Raw genomic sequence first — 18,815 nt, 5'->3', positions numbered from 1 at the left:
GATCTTTTACCTCCACCTGAGAGAGCAGACGGAGCCTCGGTTTAATGTCGCATCCGAAAGACAGCACCTCTCTCAGTACTGCACTCGAGTGTCAGCCTAGATTTATGTGCTCAAGTTCCTGGAGTGGGACTTGAACCCACAAACTTCTGACTCAGAGGCAAGTGTGCTATCAGATGTGTGATTCCTTGTTCTAAAGAAAGAAAGACTTGCATTTATATAGCGCCTTTCACGACCACTGGATGTCTCAAAGCACTTTATAGCCAATGAAGTACTTTTGGAGTGTAATCACTGTTGTAATGTGGGAAATGCAGCAGCCAATTTGTGCACAGCAAGTTCCCACAAACAGCAATGTGATAATGACCAGATAATCTGTTTTAGTGATGTTGATTGAGGGATAAATATTGGCCAATTATCCAAAGAATAATTGTCTATTACTTTCCATTATATTGGATATGGAACTTATTCCATAAATGTGAAATAATAACCCTAATTTCCTACACTTGAGTGCTAGCAATACCTGTAATAACCGTTGCAATTTGAGCATAATTACCTTATCCCATTTGTCGAACTCCAATCTGCCGCCGTAATAAAGTAAATGTTTCTGAACAACTGACCCGAAGTCTCGCTCTTTTGTTTCTGTTCTTACCTAAAGGTGTTGACGCATGACATCATCATCATCATCATCATCATAGGCAGTCCCTCGGAATCGAGGAAGACTTGCTTCCACTCCTAAAGTGAGTTCTTTGGTGGCTGAACAGTCTAATACAAGAGCCACAGACCCTGTCACAGGTGGGACAGATATTCGTCGGGGGAAGGGGGGGGTGGGACTGATTTGCCGCATGCTCCTTCCGCTGCCTGAGCCTGACCTCTTCACACTCGTAGCGTTAAGATTCGAAGAGCTCAACTCCCTCCCGGGAGCACTTTCTTCACTTGGAGCGGTCTTCGGCCAGGGACTCCCAGGTATCAGTCGTGATGTCGCACTTTACCAGGGAGGCTTTGAGGGTGTCCTTGTAACGTTTCCGCTGCCCACCTTTGGCTTGTTTGCCATGAAGGAGCTCTGCATAGAGCAATTGCTTAGGGAGTCTCATGTCTGGCATGTGAACTATGTGGCCTGTCCAGTGAAGCTGATTGAGTGTGGTCAGTGCTTCAATGCTGGGGATGTGAACCTGGACGAGAGCACTGATGTTGGTGCGTCAGTCCTCCCAGGCGATTTGCGGGATCTTACGGAGACATCGTTGGTGATATATCTCCAGTGACTTGAGGTGTCTTCTGTACATCATCCATGCCTCTGGTCCATACAGGAGGGCGGGTATTACTGCAACTCTATAGACCATGAGCTTGGTGGTAGATTTGAGGGCCTGGTCTTTGAACACTCTTTTCCTCAGGCAGCCAAAGACTGCACTGGCGCACTGGACGTGATGTTGAATCTCCGCATCAATGTCTGCCTTTGTTGATAAAAGGCTCCCGAGGAATGGGAAGTGGTCCACGATGTCGAGGGCCACACCGTGAATCTTGATGACTGGGGGGCAGTGCTGTGCGGCAAGGACAGGCTGGTGGAGGACCTTTGTCTTACGGATGTTAAACTTAAGGCCCATGCTTTCATATACCTCGGTGAATACATCGACTATATCCTGGAGTTCAGCCTCAGAATGTGCGCAGACGCAGGCGTCGTACTGCAGCTCAACGACAGGTTGGGGTGATCTTGAACCTGGCATAGAGGCAGCATAGGTTAAACAGCTTCCCACTGGTTCTGTAGTTTAGTTCCACTCCAGCGGAAATTGACTGTGAGGTGGAGCATGGCAGCGACGAAGATTGAGAAGAGGGTTGGAGCGATGACTCAGCCCTGTTTGATCCCGGTCCGGACATGGATTGGGTCTGTAATGGAACTGCTCGTAAGAATCATGGCCTGCACGTCGTCGTGGAGTAGGCGAAGGATGTTGACAAACTTTCGGGGACACCCAAAATGGAGGAGGACGCTCCATTAGCCTTCACAGTTAACAGTGTCAAAGGCCTTTGTAAGATCAAAAATGGCCATGTATATGGGCTGGTACTGCTCCCTGCATTTTTCCTGCAGCTGTCACGCTGCAAAGATCATGTCCGTTGTGCCCCGTAGGGGACAAAACCTGCACTGTGATTTTGGGAGGAGCTCCTCGGCCACAGGGAGAAGACAGTTGAGGAGAACTCTAGCGACAACCTTCCCAGTGGCTAATAGCAGGGAGATTCCCCTGCAGTTGCCGCAGTCGGACTTGTCCCTCTTTTTAAAGATGGTCACGATCACTGGATCTCTGAGACCTCCCAGCATGCTCTCCTCCCTCCAAATGAGAGAGATGAGGTCATGTATCTGCGCCAACCGCACCTCTCCACCATACTTTAGCGCCTCAGCAGGAATTCCATCCACACCCATAGCCTTGTTATTCTTGAGCTGTTTTCTGGCTTTGCCTACCTCGTGCAGCATTGGGGTTTCACTGAGGTGGTGGCGGGTCGCATGCTTTAGGATGGAGTTAAGAACACGAGAGTCAAAGGCAGAGTCTCGGTTGAGGAGATCTTCAAAATACTCCTTCCAGCAGGCCCTGACAGCCTCGGTGTCCTTGATGAGTGTTTCCCCATTTTTGGCCAGGGGAGTTTGGACCGTAGGTGGCCTTGACTGCAATGAAGAATCCTTGCATATCGTGGCTGTCAGCCAGTTGTTGCAACTCCTGTGCTTTCTCCATCCACCACCTGTTCTTTAGGTCCAGGGTCTTTTGTTGGACCTCAGCCTTGAGCGGTCTGTAACGTTGCTTTGCAGCTCCCGAGTTGGTTTGTTGCTTGAGACACAGAAATGCTCTGCGCTTACAATCTATTAGTTCTTGGATCTCCTGATCATTTTCATCAAACCAGTCCTGATGTTTTCTGGTTGAGTAACCAAGCGTCTCTTCACAGTCACTGGTTATGGAGACCTGTTGGGAAAACCAAGCCCTGTGGGCATTCAGCATCTCAGGGTCATCAAGGCATGCAAGATTAGCTGTGAGGCGCTGGCTGTATAGGGCTCTCTTAGCTGGGTCTTTAAGTGCCCTGGCATTAACTTTTTTGCGGCACTGCTTCTGCTGTCCCTTCTGCTTTGGGGCTATGTTAATATTGATGATGGATCGGATTAGGCGATGGTCCATCCAGGAGTGGTCAGTTCCTGTCATGGTGCGGCTGATGCGCACTTCATTGCGATCCCTGGCTCAGACGATGACATAGTCGAGCAGCTACCAGTGTTTGGAGCGAGGGTGTTGCCACGATGCCTTGTATTTGTCCCTCTGGCGGAACAGGGTGTTGGTGATGAGAAGTTCATGTTCTGGACATTTTGTCAGGAGTAGGTTACCACTGGAGTTGGCTTTCCCTACCCCCTCTCTGCCAATCACGCCTCCCTTAAGGGCTGTGTCTTTGCCAACCCTGGCATTAAAGTCGCCTAGGAGGATCAATTTGTTGCCCGTGGGGACATGGAACAGGGATGTCTCGAGGTTGGAATAAAAACCTTCTTTAACCTCATCTGTTGCATCGAGTGTTGGGGTTTATGCACTGATGACTGTGGCGCATTGGTTCTGGGATAGGGTAAGGCGAAGAGTCATGAGACATTCGTTAACCTCGCAGGGGGAGTCTCTGAGGTGATCGACCAGTTCATTTTTGACGGCGAAGCCAACTCCATTAAGGTGGCGTTCTTCCTCTGGTTTTCCTTTCCAGAAAAAGGTGTAACCACCACCATGTTCCTTGAGCTGGCCTTCCCTTGCCCATTGGGTCTCGCTTAGGGTGGCGATGTCAATGTCAAAACGTTGACCAGGATTTAGCATCAAAGACAAACAAACAGTGCCAGGCATTCACTAAACTTACACTAGCCTGGAGACTTTCTATGGGGTTTTGCACTGGAACTTGCGTTGATTACAAAGCCATCTCAGCTTGGCGCCCTCTACAGGGCAGATGGGACGTGTAAATCGAGCAAGTAACTGTGCATCTCCTTTAACCAATCAGATCGAAGAATCCTTACTGAGGCACGCAGAGTCTGAACCAGGAAGTTAGAATAGTGAATTCAATGCCCAATCATGTATGGAAAGCAAAATAAAGAGAGGGAAAGGAAGATGGGATTAAGAGGGAGAGGGGGAGAGATAGATAAAAGAGACAGAAAGGAAAAGTTACAAAAAAATTATTTATATTTTTTTAATTTGTTTAAATCTTCAGCAATAATTAAAATCTGAAAGAATGAGACTCCATGCTTGTAAGATGTTGTTTGACAGGACGAAATACTCATCGCAGCGTTTAAAGTATACTTACCTTGAAATGGACAAGCCCTAACTTTTCCTGGCGTGATTAGTGCGTATCTAGTGGGTAAATACAGCAACTTCACGCCATTTCATGTATTACAAGGTCAGGCCTCTTGACGAGATACTGGAGGAGCCCGGCAACTTGGACAGCAACTTCCTGATTTCCACATTTAACAGTCTATGTGCTGTCCAATTTACTCTTTAATAAACCATGAGCGCTGATAGTCTCACTGATATTTTTACTGAAAAATCTGGGCTATTAACTTTATAATTGAATACTGCATAGGAATTTGCAGAATAAAATATAAAAGAATAACAATAGCGGAGGATTTATCTTCAGCATTAGGTGTAGTGAAACACATTCACAAAGAATAGATTTATAATTTTGTTATGCTTAGGGGAAGAAATTCCCCAGCGGCACGATTGGGGGTGGTAACCGACTCGGGCTGGACTTCCTGTGCCTGGCAAGGAAGTCCCGCCCCGGCCGCAAAATTCCGGTTACTGCCCCCAACAGGAAGTGGAGCGCAATCTCGCGCGCTCCATTTTCTGTTGGGACGGGTTCCAGGGCGCTACTGGGGCACGTTGGTCAGCGCTCGTTTCAACGCCCCACCCCTTCGGTTAAAGGGGAGGGCCGCTGCGCACTCTGGCGGGCCTCTGATGGCCCCCACTGGGCCACCAGGGCAGTGGGGTGCCTCGGCTGCAGCCCGGCACCCAAAACAGATTGCCGAGCTGCACGATGGCAGCTTGGACCATACAACAGTAGAAGAAGTCGGGCCAACCGTTGAGTTGGCAAAACAGCTTCACGGCCCGTGAGGTTGGTGCTGACACCGTTTGAGGCAGCCTCGCTGAGCGCTGGCGATGTCCAACGGGGGGGCGGAAAGGGGTCGGCGCACGGTGCTAAGGAGTCGCCACGCATGGCGATGATGTCATCGGCGGTTGTGTGGCGGCCCAGGGCACTACCGGCGGGATGGGACACTACCGTGGCAGCGCATCCGCTATCATCCACAAAATTACGCGGGAGCCGGTAACGCACCTCCCAAGTGAGAACTGTTTCGCACCCCATTAGCGCCCCCCAGAGGCAGTAACAGGTGTTGCCAAAAAAGAGCAATTTCGACTCCTTCCTATCCATAGAGAGAACATTTCCTATGCTCATTATCTCTAGTGAAATCAGAAAGCATTTTGAAAGTTCCTGTTAGAAACAGAGAGAGAGAGTATATTCGTTCAATATTTCCAATACTAAAAGCACAAAGTAACCAGAAAATTATTTCCCAATATATGTTTATGATGTTGACAGTAAGCATTGACCAGAGGAAATCCCCCTTCTAGGTTGATGATAGGTTTACAATGTTGATAGCATGTAGCAACCAGAGTAAAGTTCCCTGCCATACTTATGTCAATAGCATGCACTGACCAGAGGAAATGTCTCTGTCATGTTTATGATGTTGTTAGCACATAACCCCCAAAGGAAATGATCGTCTCCCGATAATTGTTCAGCTTCTCATGCTCCATCATAAGTATGATAATCAACAGCTCACTGTGCAACATCTGGAGTATCTCACTGTTTTTAAATGGTAAATGTTGTAGTTGCTAAAATTTCCCCCCAAAATCACAACTTGTCAGAAGCAAATAGTGTTAGAAGCTGCTTATTGCAAGAGATTCCATTTGTCAAGAACCAACTTATTAATCGTGACAATATATTAAAATCCTCGAGCAGGTAAGTACATTGGAATCAGTGGCTAACACTGCTCCAGAGGTGGACCCGTGACCCTTAAATCAAAAATGACAAGAATTTCTGTTCATCTTACTAGCAGTGCTATAACCTCTCTGTTACAACAAACAAAACTAAAAGCCATTCCATATCTTCCGACTGTGAACAAGGCAATGGGCAATGCGTTAGTATTGATAAATATAATTAAGAACAGTTATCAAAGCTTTCAATGTTTTTGTTCATATAGTCAGAAGTACCATCCTCTAACCTCAAATTTTCACAAGTGAGTATCTTTGCTACAAATTGTGTTTTTAAAAGTTCACAGTCTGTTTAATTTTAACGTCTGAAGCAAGCTTCGCTGATAGTAGTCAAGGAGTTAACCCATGGAGTAATCACTTGATAATTCATTCGTAACCAGGGAGTGATGATTTGTAGGTCAGTCACTTTCCCCCTCTGTCAGTTGCCTGAGCATCTCCGTGACGATATAGCCAGAGAGCAGTAATTGGAGCTTTCACAAAGAAACCTGAAATCTGTCTTTCGTTGCAGCAGCCGGCAGCAGGCAGCTCATGTTAAAACCTCTCCTGAGTTTATACTCCCTTTTGCGATTAGATACCAGACTACCTAGTAACTGATTGGTCTTGTAACTTTTACGTGGTATTAGAATTCTCCCTATGAGCTGAGTCACTGGAAGGGGAGGGGGGGGTGCTGTGGTGGGGGGCGGGGGCGTTTGGAACCCTTAAAATGACTTCATCCTTCACCATAAATGGTATGTTAAAACAATTTTCCAAAAAAAGCTAGCACCCCTGAGTGGCTGCAGCTTTAATTCATCACTTTAAGAGTCAGCCTAAAGGCATCTCATTACAGGGATGATGCCAAAGTTCATTGCTTTCAGAGATGCTATATAAACGGAGAGGGTGCTTGCTTGGCTGACTATCCACGGTCTGCTGTTTAAAAAAAAGGTGGGGGGTGGTTTAGCTTTGTTCCTTAGCACCTACATAGGACTTCATGCAGACTATTTTGTTAATTTGAGCACAAGGTTGCAACAGAAATCTTGAAGAGCAAGTTTCACAGAGGTAAAGGAGCTGAATTCTTAAGTCTGGTCACAGTAGGAACTGAATGGGTTGCAGCCAGCACAACTTAAGGTAAGAAAGCTGTATTATAGAAACTGCGATGAACTCGTAATATTTTTGCAGCATATTTAATTGGGATTTCAAATACAGTATTTTAATCAGAGGTTATATTATTGATATTTTGCTTTAAGTCCGATCAGTCCTTGGTTTATGAGTTGGAATAATGCTGACAAAGCAGTAATTTTCAGAAAAAGAACTGCACTAATTCTCCTCTCTGTATTGAATTGCAAATATTTTCTATGTGGGAGCCCTCATTGTATGGAGGATACCCACAGAGTTTGTGAGTAGAAATGTCAGAAGCTGTGGAACAGAAATCATTCGAATAACATTAAACAAAGTGGGAAATAGTTAAAGTGAGGCACCTGTGTGCTCGCTCAGAGCACTTATCAGCAAATGGCAATAAGCAGACTTTGTGGCAAAAACCATTTTGCAAAAGATTGGTATTGAACTCTCTCTTCAAAGGAATGAATAGATTTACTGTCAGTTTAAAAAACGACAGTGCTAAAATAGTTGCTGCTGCTGCTGCCAAACGACTCGCATTGGCTAAGCAGTTTGCTTCTGAACAAAATGAGTCTTGCGTGATTCCCTGCCCCGGTGGAAGACAGATTTATTGTGCAGAAGTAAGTCCATGTGTGGCGAGACTGATATGGAATCCCCCTTTGATGTTATTGCAGTAGTAACAGCAATACCAGCAAATTAAAGGTCTAACCTCACTCCACAGATTATGATGGTGGTAGCAATCGCAAGTGATTTTTGTCTGACAAAACAGCGATACTGGCATGTATCGATCACCTGGCATTTTCTTAATATAACAAAGAGCTTCTCAACTCTGAAGCCTTTTGTTGGTTGCTAGCTTCAATGAAGCCCAAATTGTTCGGGTTAGCAGTTAACGGATCGTGTAACTGTGTGCAGATTCTTTTCTTTTTCTTTTCCTCCTCCTTGACCTTCCAATTTTCTCCCTGCCTCGAGTGAGGGCACTGACTGGTGCTGAATTCGAGTTCCACGGGCACTGCCTGCCTGTTTATACCGCGCTCAAATGGCCGCTCCTGAGCCTGGATGTCGAGTGTCAGCAGGTATACCCTGCCCGCGAATCAACATCGCGCCTGAGTGTAATTCTGTCATCACACACGTGTGCTTTCCAGCAGGAGTTATAAAATATCAGCAGCAGATACGCTGGCTGATTTTTTTTTCCCCCTCCCCGCCCCTCTGCTTAGCCCCAGGGCAGCGAGGTCAGAGGTAGCACACCTGCTTGCTGTTCTGGATGACATCAGCTCATTCAGTGAAAATGCGCACCAAAACTTGCGATCTTCCTGGTCTTTAGTAGATTTGTTTCTTTTCATTTATCTTTGTATTTCTTCCTCCTTGCGTTCATTCATTCTCGGTGATTTTCTTTTAACCATAAATGAAAAGGGTTGTTCTCAAGCTTTCTTCTGCCAGTCCTGTTTCACATTCCAAAGAAGTTAATGAGGTTTGGAGGCTGTCATTGATTTAGCGACAAGCTACTCCGGGGAGCTGTGAGATGCCAGCTGCTTTGTGCCTATGATTCCACACAAAGGGAGTCTCAATGTCAGTCAGGCTAATGTGGGGAGGTAGAAAGTAAGAGGCAAGCCAGTTCCTCAGACTGAAGCAAGGGACATGTGAAAGGAACGTCAACGATGGATACGGATGCACACCTCCTGGTGGCCAATTTAAGAGAAATACTGTCTATGGGCAGCTCACCTGCCTGCCTTTTTGGTTGTGTGACTTTGGGGTGAGGAAATGAGGCAAAAAAATAATGGAATAAGAGACAGGAAAAGAAGCATTTTGTGTTTTCAGTTGTGCAAAGATGTCTCTTTCTAATGTTATATATTGGCTGTGTGGCATTTTATTTTAAATTCTTGGGCACCATTTCAAAACTCCCTCCAAATAGAGACATGCTGTGCCTTTGGTAACAATAAAACATGAAGGTGATTGTGTTAGGACATAATGAGAATGTCAGGTCTGCCTTGTAACTTGGGAGCTTTTAAGAGGTTCTTTTAAAAATAAATTTGTTTGATTAAGACGGAAATTTCAGAACATTGTCCTCCATACAGAGTACTGCTTTTGTCTGAAGCCCTGTTTACACAGCAGTCATTTTGCTTAATTTAAAATCTCTTGCCTTGAAATCATGCTGTGCAATGTTAGTGATGAATGTGTTAGTGCATTCTTATGGTCTTTACCTACTATTTTAACAAATGCATTAATCCATTTTTAAATGATATTTTAGGTACGTTAAGCTATTTTAATGAAGGCATTGGCCCAACAGGATAAAATAGCAGCCAAAGGAATTTAATATAAATGCATCTACACATTAGTTACTAATGCACAGTGCAATTTAAACATTCATGTTTTAAATGATAGTGACCTGATGTCCTGATAGCAGCGTGTTTATGTGAAATTATTTCACTGCAGTACGATATTCCTGACATTTTCAGGATGGACAACCCAACTGGAAAAAACGATTACTGAATTCCACTGCAGCATAAAGGTCATTGGTTTCACCGAATTCCTGGAGTATAGCTGAAATCTACATAAACAACTGCTGTGTGAATGGAGCTCAGATTATAATCTGACACGTCATGATATTAATACAGCACATTCTTTTGTACCTGATCGATCTGTAAGAAAGGCATGTGTATTGGATGTGTAGCTAGTGATTTGAAATTGGTACATATCACTCTGTCTGTTGCCCCCTTTCATATACACTATATGTAAATTAGTTCATTGCCAGTCTGTTCGGATTTGTTCATCCATTGTACCCGTCCTCCACTGTGCTGCGATGTTTGAATATTAATGACATTCCCCTGTCTGCTGGCTGTAGGGGTCCTACGTGAAATGAATTTACATAATCCCAACTCATTTCCAAGTGGGCATAAGCACACAAAACAGAACTCCTCCAATTTCAGCACTTCTTCTATCCATTCATATTAATGCGTGCAGAATTGGGTGGGCTGATTAAGAGGCGTGCTCTCCTCCATGCTTGATATTCCAATACCTGTTATCAGCCTGCAATGCTTTTCACTGGGAGCACAAAAGCAAGAAAATAATCCCTAAGGCGTCTGACTGAGAGCAATGACTGATAGGGTAGTTCCCCGAAGTGCAGGAAATGTTTTTTAATTCGAACAATTTACATTTATATAGCGCCTTCAACATAGTAAAACATCCCAAGGTGCTTCACAGGAGTAATATTAAATATAATTAGGCACTGAATCACATAAGGAGATATTAGGACAGGGGAATTTCATTAATATTCAAACACCGCAGCGCTGTGGAGGACGGGTACAATGGATGAACAAATCTGAACAGACTGGCAATGAACTAACTTTGGTCAAAAGGATAGCTTCTAAGGAGTGTCTTAAAGGAGGAGAGAGAGGCGGAGAGATTTAGTGAGGGAGTGCCAGAGCTTAAGGTAGCTGAAGGCACTGCCACCAATGGTGGAGAGATGAAAATCGGGGCTGTGCAAAAGGCCAGAGTTGGAGGAGTGCAAAGATATAAGGGTTGTAAGGCTAGAGGAGGTTTCAGAGATAGGGAGGAACAAGGCCAGGGACAGATTTGAGAACAAATGCAACATGTTCTAGCAACAAGCATGCCCCAACTGAGACAAAAATCTCAACCAGTATCAGCATCGGAGGAGAGAGATCCTGCTCTTGCTGTTCCTATTTCTCTGCCACAGACCCTCGCCAAGAAAGACCACTGGATTTGCAAATAGGGAAAATGTAATGTTGGTGTAGTTAGGGTTCAGGCTGAAACATATTGTAGGGGCAGAACAGAGAGAACTATTCTCTGAATCTAACCAGGTTACACCTGATGTGGGATGCTAAAAGTGTTCACCTTGAGGAGAACAAAACAGAAAGCAGGAACAGAATGGCCACAGACACACCTCAGTCCCAGTACAGATGTCGAATCTTTGGTTGCAACTTTTGCTGGTGCCTGTCATGTGATTTTGCAGAAGTTTAATCACACAGACTCTCAGCAGAAGCTGGGCCCAGTTTCATGGAAATGATTAATAGGAGCACACCAGGTATTACTTTTACCGTGCATGAAGAGAGTAGGATTACTTTCCAACATTATCTTTCAAATTGTGCTTTTGGCTGGTTTTGAATTTGTCTCCTTGATATCATCCAGTAACAAGTAATGAATGGGAGATCTTGTTATGTATGTGAACATTGTAACTGTGTCGGACTTGCCACCAGAGGGCGCAACTGTTGGAGGCCCAAGGGTCACCTGCACACCTCGTGCAAGGGAGTATGAAAGGTGTCTGCCATGCTGCTCAAGCACTCTGGAGTTGTATTGAAGTGACTACGGTCACATCAGTTTTAGCTCACAATACTCAGTCTTGTGGAGTTCTTCCATACTTAACAATTGAGGACAAGTAACAGATTATGAACTTTCACGCGGTCATGGCTGCCGTTGGTATTTTAGAGAGATTTGTAGGGGATGATGATTGGGAAGCCTTTGTTGAGCGTCTCGACCAGTACTTCGTGGCCAACAAGCTGGATGGGGACGATAAAGCGATCAAGCGCAGGGCGATTCTCCTCACCGTGTGTGGGTCCACAATATGCGGCCTCATCAAGAATCTGCTAGCACCAGAGAAACCAACGGAGAAGACATATACAGAGTTGTGTATGCTGGTTCGGGAACACCTCAAGCCGAAGGAGAGCGTCTTAATGGCCAGGTGTCGTTTCTACACGCACCGCCGCTCCAAGGGCCTTGTGGGACACCTTGCGAATTTGCTGGATTTTTGGGGGAAGTGCTGCGGGACTTTTTTGTGCTTGGCATCGGTCATGGAGTCATTCTTCGCAAGCTGCTGTCCGCCAACACTCACAAAGTACTGTTTATATACCACAGATGCCCTTTTGAGATTCGCTCGGCTGCTGCCATCTTCCATAAGAACATGGAGAGTCTGCTGAAATCGGTTCCGCCCACCGTTGTGTTTCAAGATGACATCCTGATCACCGATCGTGACACCACCGAACATCTACACAACCTGGAAGAGGTTCTAAGTCAACTAGACAGAGTGGGACTCAGGCTGAAACGCTCCAAGTGTGTTTTCCTGGTGCCAGAGGTCGGATTTTTGGGGAGAAAGATTGCGGCAGACGGCATCAGACTCACGGACTCAAAGGCAGAGGCCATCAAGAATGCACCCAGAATGTGATGGAGCTGCGTTCGTTCCTGGGACTCCTCAACTATTTTGGTAACTTTATACCCGGGTTAAGCACTTTGCTGGAACCATTGCACATATTGCTACGTAAGGGTGACGTCTGGGTTTGGGATAAATCTCAAGAGACAGCCTTTGAGAAGGCCAGAAACCTACTTTGTTCTAATAAGTTACTTGTACAGTATGATCCATGTAAACGGTTAGTGCTAGCTTGTGATGCATTTTCGTACAGCAAACCAGTGTATCGGGCAAACTTCAACCGGTTGCATACGCATCTAGCAGTCTGTCTAAGGCTGAAAGAGCCTACAGTATGGTCGAGAAAGAGGCTTTAGCATGTGTATATGGGGTGAAGAAAATGCACCAATACCGATTTGGACTTCGGTTTGAGCTTGAAACCAACCACAAACCGCTCATTTTGCTGTTTTCAGAAAGCAAAGATATAAACACCAATGCTTCATCCTGCATCCAAAGGTGGGCACTAACATTTTCCGCTGATGACTATGTTATCCGCCACAGACCAGGCATGGAGAATTGTGCTGATGCCCTCAGTCGGCTACCATTGCCCACTACTGGAGTGGAAATGACGCAGCCCGCAGACTTGCTTCTGGTCATGGCTGCTTTTGAGAGCGAGGGATCACCCGTCACTGCTCGCCAGATCAGGACCTGGACCAGCCAGGATCCTGTGCAATCACTTGTAAAAAGTTGTTTCCTCAATGGGAGCTGGTTGGCCGTTCCCGGGGAAATGCAAGATGAAATTAAGCCATTTCACCGATGCAAAGATGAAATGTCCATCCAGTCGGATTGGCTCTTATGGGGTAATCGAGTGCTTGTGCCAAAAAAAGGCAGAGAAAGTTTTATAAGTGACCTACACAATACCCACCCAGGCATAGTCATGATGAAGGCTATAGCCAGGTCGCATGTTTGGTGGCCCGGCATTGACTCAGACATAGAGTCATGCGTACACCAGTGCAACATGTGCTCACAACTGAGCAATGCACCAAGGGAGGCTCCATTGAGTCTGTGGCCATGGCCCTCCAAACCGTGGTCCAGGATCCACGTAGATTTTGCTGGCTCCTTTCTCGGAAAGATGTTTTTAGTTGTAATAGACGCTTACTCTAAATGGATTGAATGCGTAATCATGTCATCCAGCACATCGACTGTCACCATTGAAAGCCTCCGGGCTATGTTCGCCACCCATGGCTTGCCCGACGTTCTTGTCAGTGACAATGGATCGTGTTTCACCAGCTCGGAAATCAACGAGTTTATGACCCGCAATGGCATCAAGCATGTTAGGTCTGCCCCATTTAAGCCCGTATCCAACGGTCAAGCTGAACAGGCAAACTATTAAGCAGAGCTTGAACTATATGATGGAAGGCTCCTTGCAGACCCTCTTATCTCGGGTTCTGCTCAGCTACCGGACGCGACCCCACTCGCTCACTGGGGTTCCCCCTGTAGAATTGTTAATGAAGAGAGCACTCAAAACCAGGCTCTCCCTAGTCCACCTGGATCTAAATGATCATGTGGAATCCCGGCGTCACTGGCAAAACATGTACCACGATCGCGCGGCTGTATCACGTGACATTGATGTTAACGACCCTGTGTTTGTCCTGAATTACGGTCATGGTCCTAAATTGGTTGCTGGCACTGTCTTGGCCAAGGAGGGGAATAGACTGTTTATAGTCAAACTATTGAATGGACAAACGTGTAGAAAGCATTTGGATCAGACCAAACTGCGGTTCACCGACAACCAGGAACAACCTGAAGAGGACATCACCATCATCGATCCACCAACACACACCCAGCAATCGACCTCGCTGTCAATCAAGAGGATGAACCCACCATTCCCAACAGTCCTGTCAGACCAGCCGTGCCGTAGTGCAGCAATGGTCCGACCAACTCACCCATGCCAGAGTTTGAACTCATACGATCAACCAGGGAACGCAGGGTCCCAGATCATCTCAGCTTGTAAATAATTTATATCAAAGACTTTGGGGGTGAGTAATGTTATGTATGTAAGCATTGTAACTGTGTAGGACTTGCCCCCAGAGGGTGCAACTGTTGGAGGCCCAAGGGTCACCTGCACACCTCATGCAAGGGAGTATGAAAGGTTGTCTGCCATGCTGCTCAGGCACTCTGGAGTTGTATTAAAGAGACTAAGGTCACATCAGTTTTAGCTCACAGTACTCAGTCTTGTGGAGTTCTTCCATACTTAACAGATCTGAAGTTTGGATTTGTTGCAATTCTCATTATTAACATCAACAGAAAATAATAACCAGGGGAAAAAAAGCCAAAGGACTTAATTGAAACTATGAAGAAAGAGGCCACCTTAAATAAAGCATTACCATAGAAATGTTTGCATTCATGCATGTAGCTATACATTTAGTACCAAGGACAGAGAGATTGCTTGTTTCACAATTATAGGAAAGTGTGCAGTCAGGCCAGAGTTCTGAATCAATCCTCAATTGGCGAGTTTGCCTGGGAGCCTGGCTTAGTTCAATTTCAAATGTATGCATTTACTCCTCTGTTTCAAAATGGCAGAATCCCTTTGTCTGGAAGCATCCTGTTCGCACCAAAAGAAGGTTAAAAAAAAAGGTCAAAAGATGCTGTGTTGATTTTATTCCTGAATTATTTACGATTGTTTGGATGTATGCAAGCATCTTTTATGAGGTTTTCCATCAGAAAAGCACAGTTTATCTGCATTCTTTTTTTCCCACAGGATTTTGAGGATGATTTTCCGGAACCTCATTACAAATAATCAGATCAAAATGACCTCTCACACATGGGAGCCAACCGGTTTCTGACAAGTCCCAAGTGGCCTATTTCACCACAGACTTGCAACTTTGGCTGGAGTGTCATGGGCGCTATTAGCTTTACTATGGAAAAGAGATGTTAATGTTTGAAAGTCAGGGAATGGAGTGGTCTTTTACTACTTTAACCATTACCGTTCCAACAGAGTTGGGGGAGACGGAATGCTAAAGATTCATTTTGCTGATCTCAAATAGAAGTACATTCTCTGCTTATAGCGGACATGTTGGCTGCTTCTTCGAAAGCAACTTTGCATTTGCATTTCCTGAGCTGCTATTCCTGTCTCGTTCACATAACTCTGCTCCTGCTGCTTTGCCCAGTGCTCCTAATCCTCATAACTACCCTAAGGTTGCTCCTCCTACTGTCTATTCTGTGTCATCTCCTCTCATTCACATAAGGTTGCATTTCCTGCCATCTCTCCCCCACCTCTCTCTTATGAGGCCAACTCAGATGAAAGTTACCCACAAAGAAGGAAAGCCACAACCCGTAGTACCTCAGCTGCCACCTTGGATTCCGTCAATTCCACAGAACCCACCCACCCAACGTCCAGGGCAATTCAAACCACTGTTCGTCAACATAAAGCACTTCCTGGCTTTCATTGTGGAATCCCTCATTTCACATCACAGTCAGTCTATTGAGGTCAGTGTCCAGCTGCCCACATTTACAGATGAAACTTGCCATCGCTGCCAGTCCCAGTCCTCAGTGCTGCTCCTGGTTCCCGGCTCCTCCCTCAGACCTGCTTCAGAGGGTGGAACTATGCTGTGGGCGGGAGTTCTGATGATAGCTGTGGAGCAGCAAATGATAGAAACCAGCAGCTCCTGAAAGGGGGAGATAAAGCGTTCCCAACATGAACCTGGAGCGGGAGGACAGTTGCGGCATGAGCTGAGAGATGTGGACGGAAGGTGCCAACATGAACACGAGGGGGGTTGAGAGTGCCTGTGGGAGATTGTCAGCATAAATTGGCGGCGTGTTTGCCGGGGGGGTGTGGGGGGGGGGAATTCCAGCATTAACCAGGGGGAGGAAAAAAACAGCCCCAGTTTAAATTGAGTGAGGATTTGGGAAGGCGGGGAAAGAGTGCCAGTATGAATTGGGAATGGGGTAGAAGAAGTGCGATGTCAAGTGGTTGGGGAGCATGTTGGAATGAGGGAGAGGAGTATCAATGTGAAGTTGGGGGAGAGGGATAGTGTTGTCATGACCTATGGGAGGGGGGGGGTCGAAGAGTGAGAAGACTGTGAGCATCAGGAGGAGAAGAGTGTCTGTTTGAATTGAAAGAAGAAGGATTGTAGAGTGCCAACAAGAATGAAGGGAGAGATTTGCCACTCTGTTTTAAAATTGTTTTGGTGCTTATCAATCAGATTTAGCAACAGAGAGTACCAATACGTACCCATGATGGCCTGCAATTTCTCTACAAGAAATGAGGGGAAATGCTCACATAAATTGCCACAATCTTCCACTACACAAGCGATCAAAGTTTAAGTCATGAAAAACGCGTGCTCACTGCACCTTCATTGTAACTGTGGAAATTCAGGCTCTCTTCCCACTCGCTTTATAGAAATTTTCAGATTCTATGAGCCAACTCGTATTCCCTGAGATTTGATACTTAGACCTAGAAATTTAGGCTCAGATTTAGGCCCGATCCAGGTGCATCTGTTGCTGTACGTGCTGTACAGGCAGCAGAAACACAAGAAATTGGTCCAGCAGCCTCTGCCGTGTATTAGCGGCCAGCTGTGGGTGCTAGACATGGCCCAAAAGCACCTCACTGGTCACAGGGTGGATCGGGCATGGCGTTGGGAGACGGGCAGAGGGCGGCAGATTAGTCCAGAAGGGTGAAGAAATTGGGCGAAATGGAGCGGGGGGAGGGGGGCGGGGCGGCGGAGGGGGTTGACCACAGTTTTAATGCAGAGCTAGACGTAGCACTCCTTCTCCTCTAAGCTCCACATTCAGGTAAGTCTTACATTTTGTGCTAACCTTTTTTTGTGGAAGCCTCCAGTGGTCCCTTTAAATGCGGCTGGTTTGGCTGCTCTGTGCCCCAGCAAACGGATCGCAGTGTACACTGCGCGTGCTGCGCCGCACTTTGATGACTGAGCATGCTCACGCCATATTGGACCCTTCAGTGCTCATTTTGCACCCGGAAAACGGGCAATTTGCAATCAAATTTCTAGGCCTTAGAACCTTTGAAGAATGGAAATAGCATAGAATCATAGAATAGTACAGCACAGAAGGAGGCCATTTGGCCCAGCGTGTCTGTCTCTTTCGAAGAGCAATCCAGTTAGTCCCACTCTTCTGCCCTTTCCCATATCCCTGCTACTTTTTCTCCTTTAAATATTTATCAAATTCCATATTGAATCTGTATGCAGCACCCTATCAGGCAGTGCATTCCAAATCTTACTCACTCATTACATTAAAAAAAATTTCCTCATGTTGCCTCTGGTTATTTTGCCAATCGCCTTAAATCTGTGCCCTTTCGTTATCGACCCTTCAGCCATTGGAAACAGTTTCTTTGTATTTACTCTATCAAAACCCTTCATAAAATATCCTCTCAGCCTTCACTGCTTTAGGGGAACAACCCCAGATTCTCCAGTCCATCCACATTACTGCATTCTCTCATCCCTGGAACCATTCTAGTAAATCTCTTCTTTACCTTCTTCAAAGCCTTCACATCCTTCCTAAACTGTGGTGCCAAAATACGAATGCAATACTCCAGCTGGGGCAAAATTAGTGTTTTATATAGGTTTAGCATAACCTTCTGACTTTTGTACTTTATGCCTCTATTTAAAAAGTCCAGGATCCCAAATGCTTTATTAACTGCTTTGTCCTGCCACATTCAAAGATTTGTGCACAAGCACCCCCAGGTCTCTCTCTTCTTGCACCCTCTTTAAAATTATACCATTTAGCATGTATTGTCCCTCCTCATTCTTCCTATGAAAATATATCACCTCACACTTTTCTGTATTAATTTCCTCTCCCATGTGCCTGCCCAGTCCACCTGTCTGCCTATGTCCTCTTGAAGCCGATTACAATCTTCCTCACTGTTTACTGCACTTCCAAGTTTTGTGTCATCTGCAAATTTCAAAATTGAAAGTCACAGAAATAACCCGATGTATTGTACCAGACATTTCCACTGTGCACTATTCTCCAATAGATAGTAAATGATCAAAATGTCAGACTGTATCTTTCAGGCTAAAAAATACAAGTAGAATTTTTTTTTACAGGAATTAGATTACAGAGAAATGAAATAAAAACAGGACAAAAAGCAATGGAACAAATCTATTTATGGAAGCAACAAAGATTTGGACCAATACACAAGAATTCTAAAATATCTTCTTCAGTCTGAATAATTGCAAGACTTACTGATTTGGTGGTTATATGTGAGAGATGGATGTGCAGGCTTTTTACACAGAGCAAAGATGTTGCCTTTAGACGACCAAAACTGAGAGCCAGTAGTGCTTGAGCCATCCAAACCAAACTCTCAACACCTCAGATCAAAGAAACTTTACACTCAGTCTGTGGTTTTGAAGAGGCCCCTGATCCGTTCCCAACAAGCTAGTAATTATGATGTTAATTTTGTTTCCATCACCAGAGTTAATGGGATGTGGGAAATGGTGGTATTGCTTTCTGGAGAATTATTAACCTTTCCGAAATTTCTACCTTGGACCTCAACCTATTTAGTGGTTCTGGCATTGAAAGAAAACTGGTTTCTAATTACCCTCTCAGCA

The 18,815-nt window shown here is 45.4% G+C and overlaps 1 protein-coding gene across 8 annotated transcripts in view; it reads left to right on the top strand.

Moving 5' to 3' along the window:
• Window positions 1–6,881: 6,881 nt before the first annotated feature.
• The window catches only part of LOC139232513 (tenascin-like), a 137,383-nt gene continuing 125,449 nt past the window's right edge, over window positions 6,882–18,815 (top strand). For all 8 annotated transcript variants that reach the window (XM_070862844.1, XM_070862843.1, XM_070862842.1 and 5 more), the window contains exon 1: window positions 6,882–7,130. The gene's annotated coding sequence lies outside the window, so the exon portion shown is untranslated. The remainder of the gene's footprint in view (window positions 7,131–18,815) is intronic.

The sequence above is a fragment of the Pristiophorus japonicus genome, chromosome 20, assembly GCF_044704955.1.
Source record: "Pristiophorus japonicus isolate sPriJap1 chromosome 20, sPriJap1.hap1, whole genome shotgun sequence".
NCBI lineage: Eukaryota > Metazoa > Chordata > Chondrichthyes > Pristiophoridae > Pristiophorus > Pristiophorus japonicus.
The sequence above is the reverse complement of the archived record's forward strand: the minus strand, read 5'-3'. Positions and strand labels throughout refer to the sequence as shown.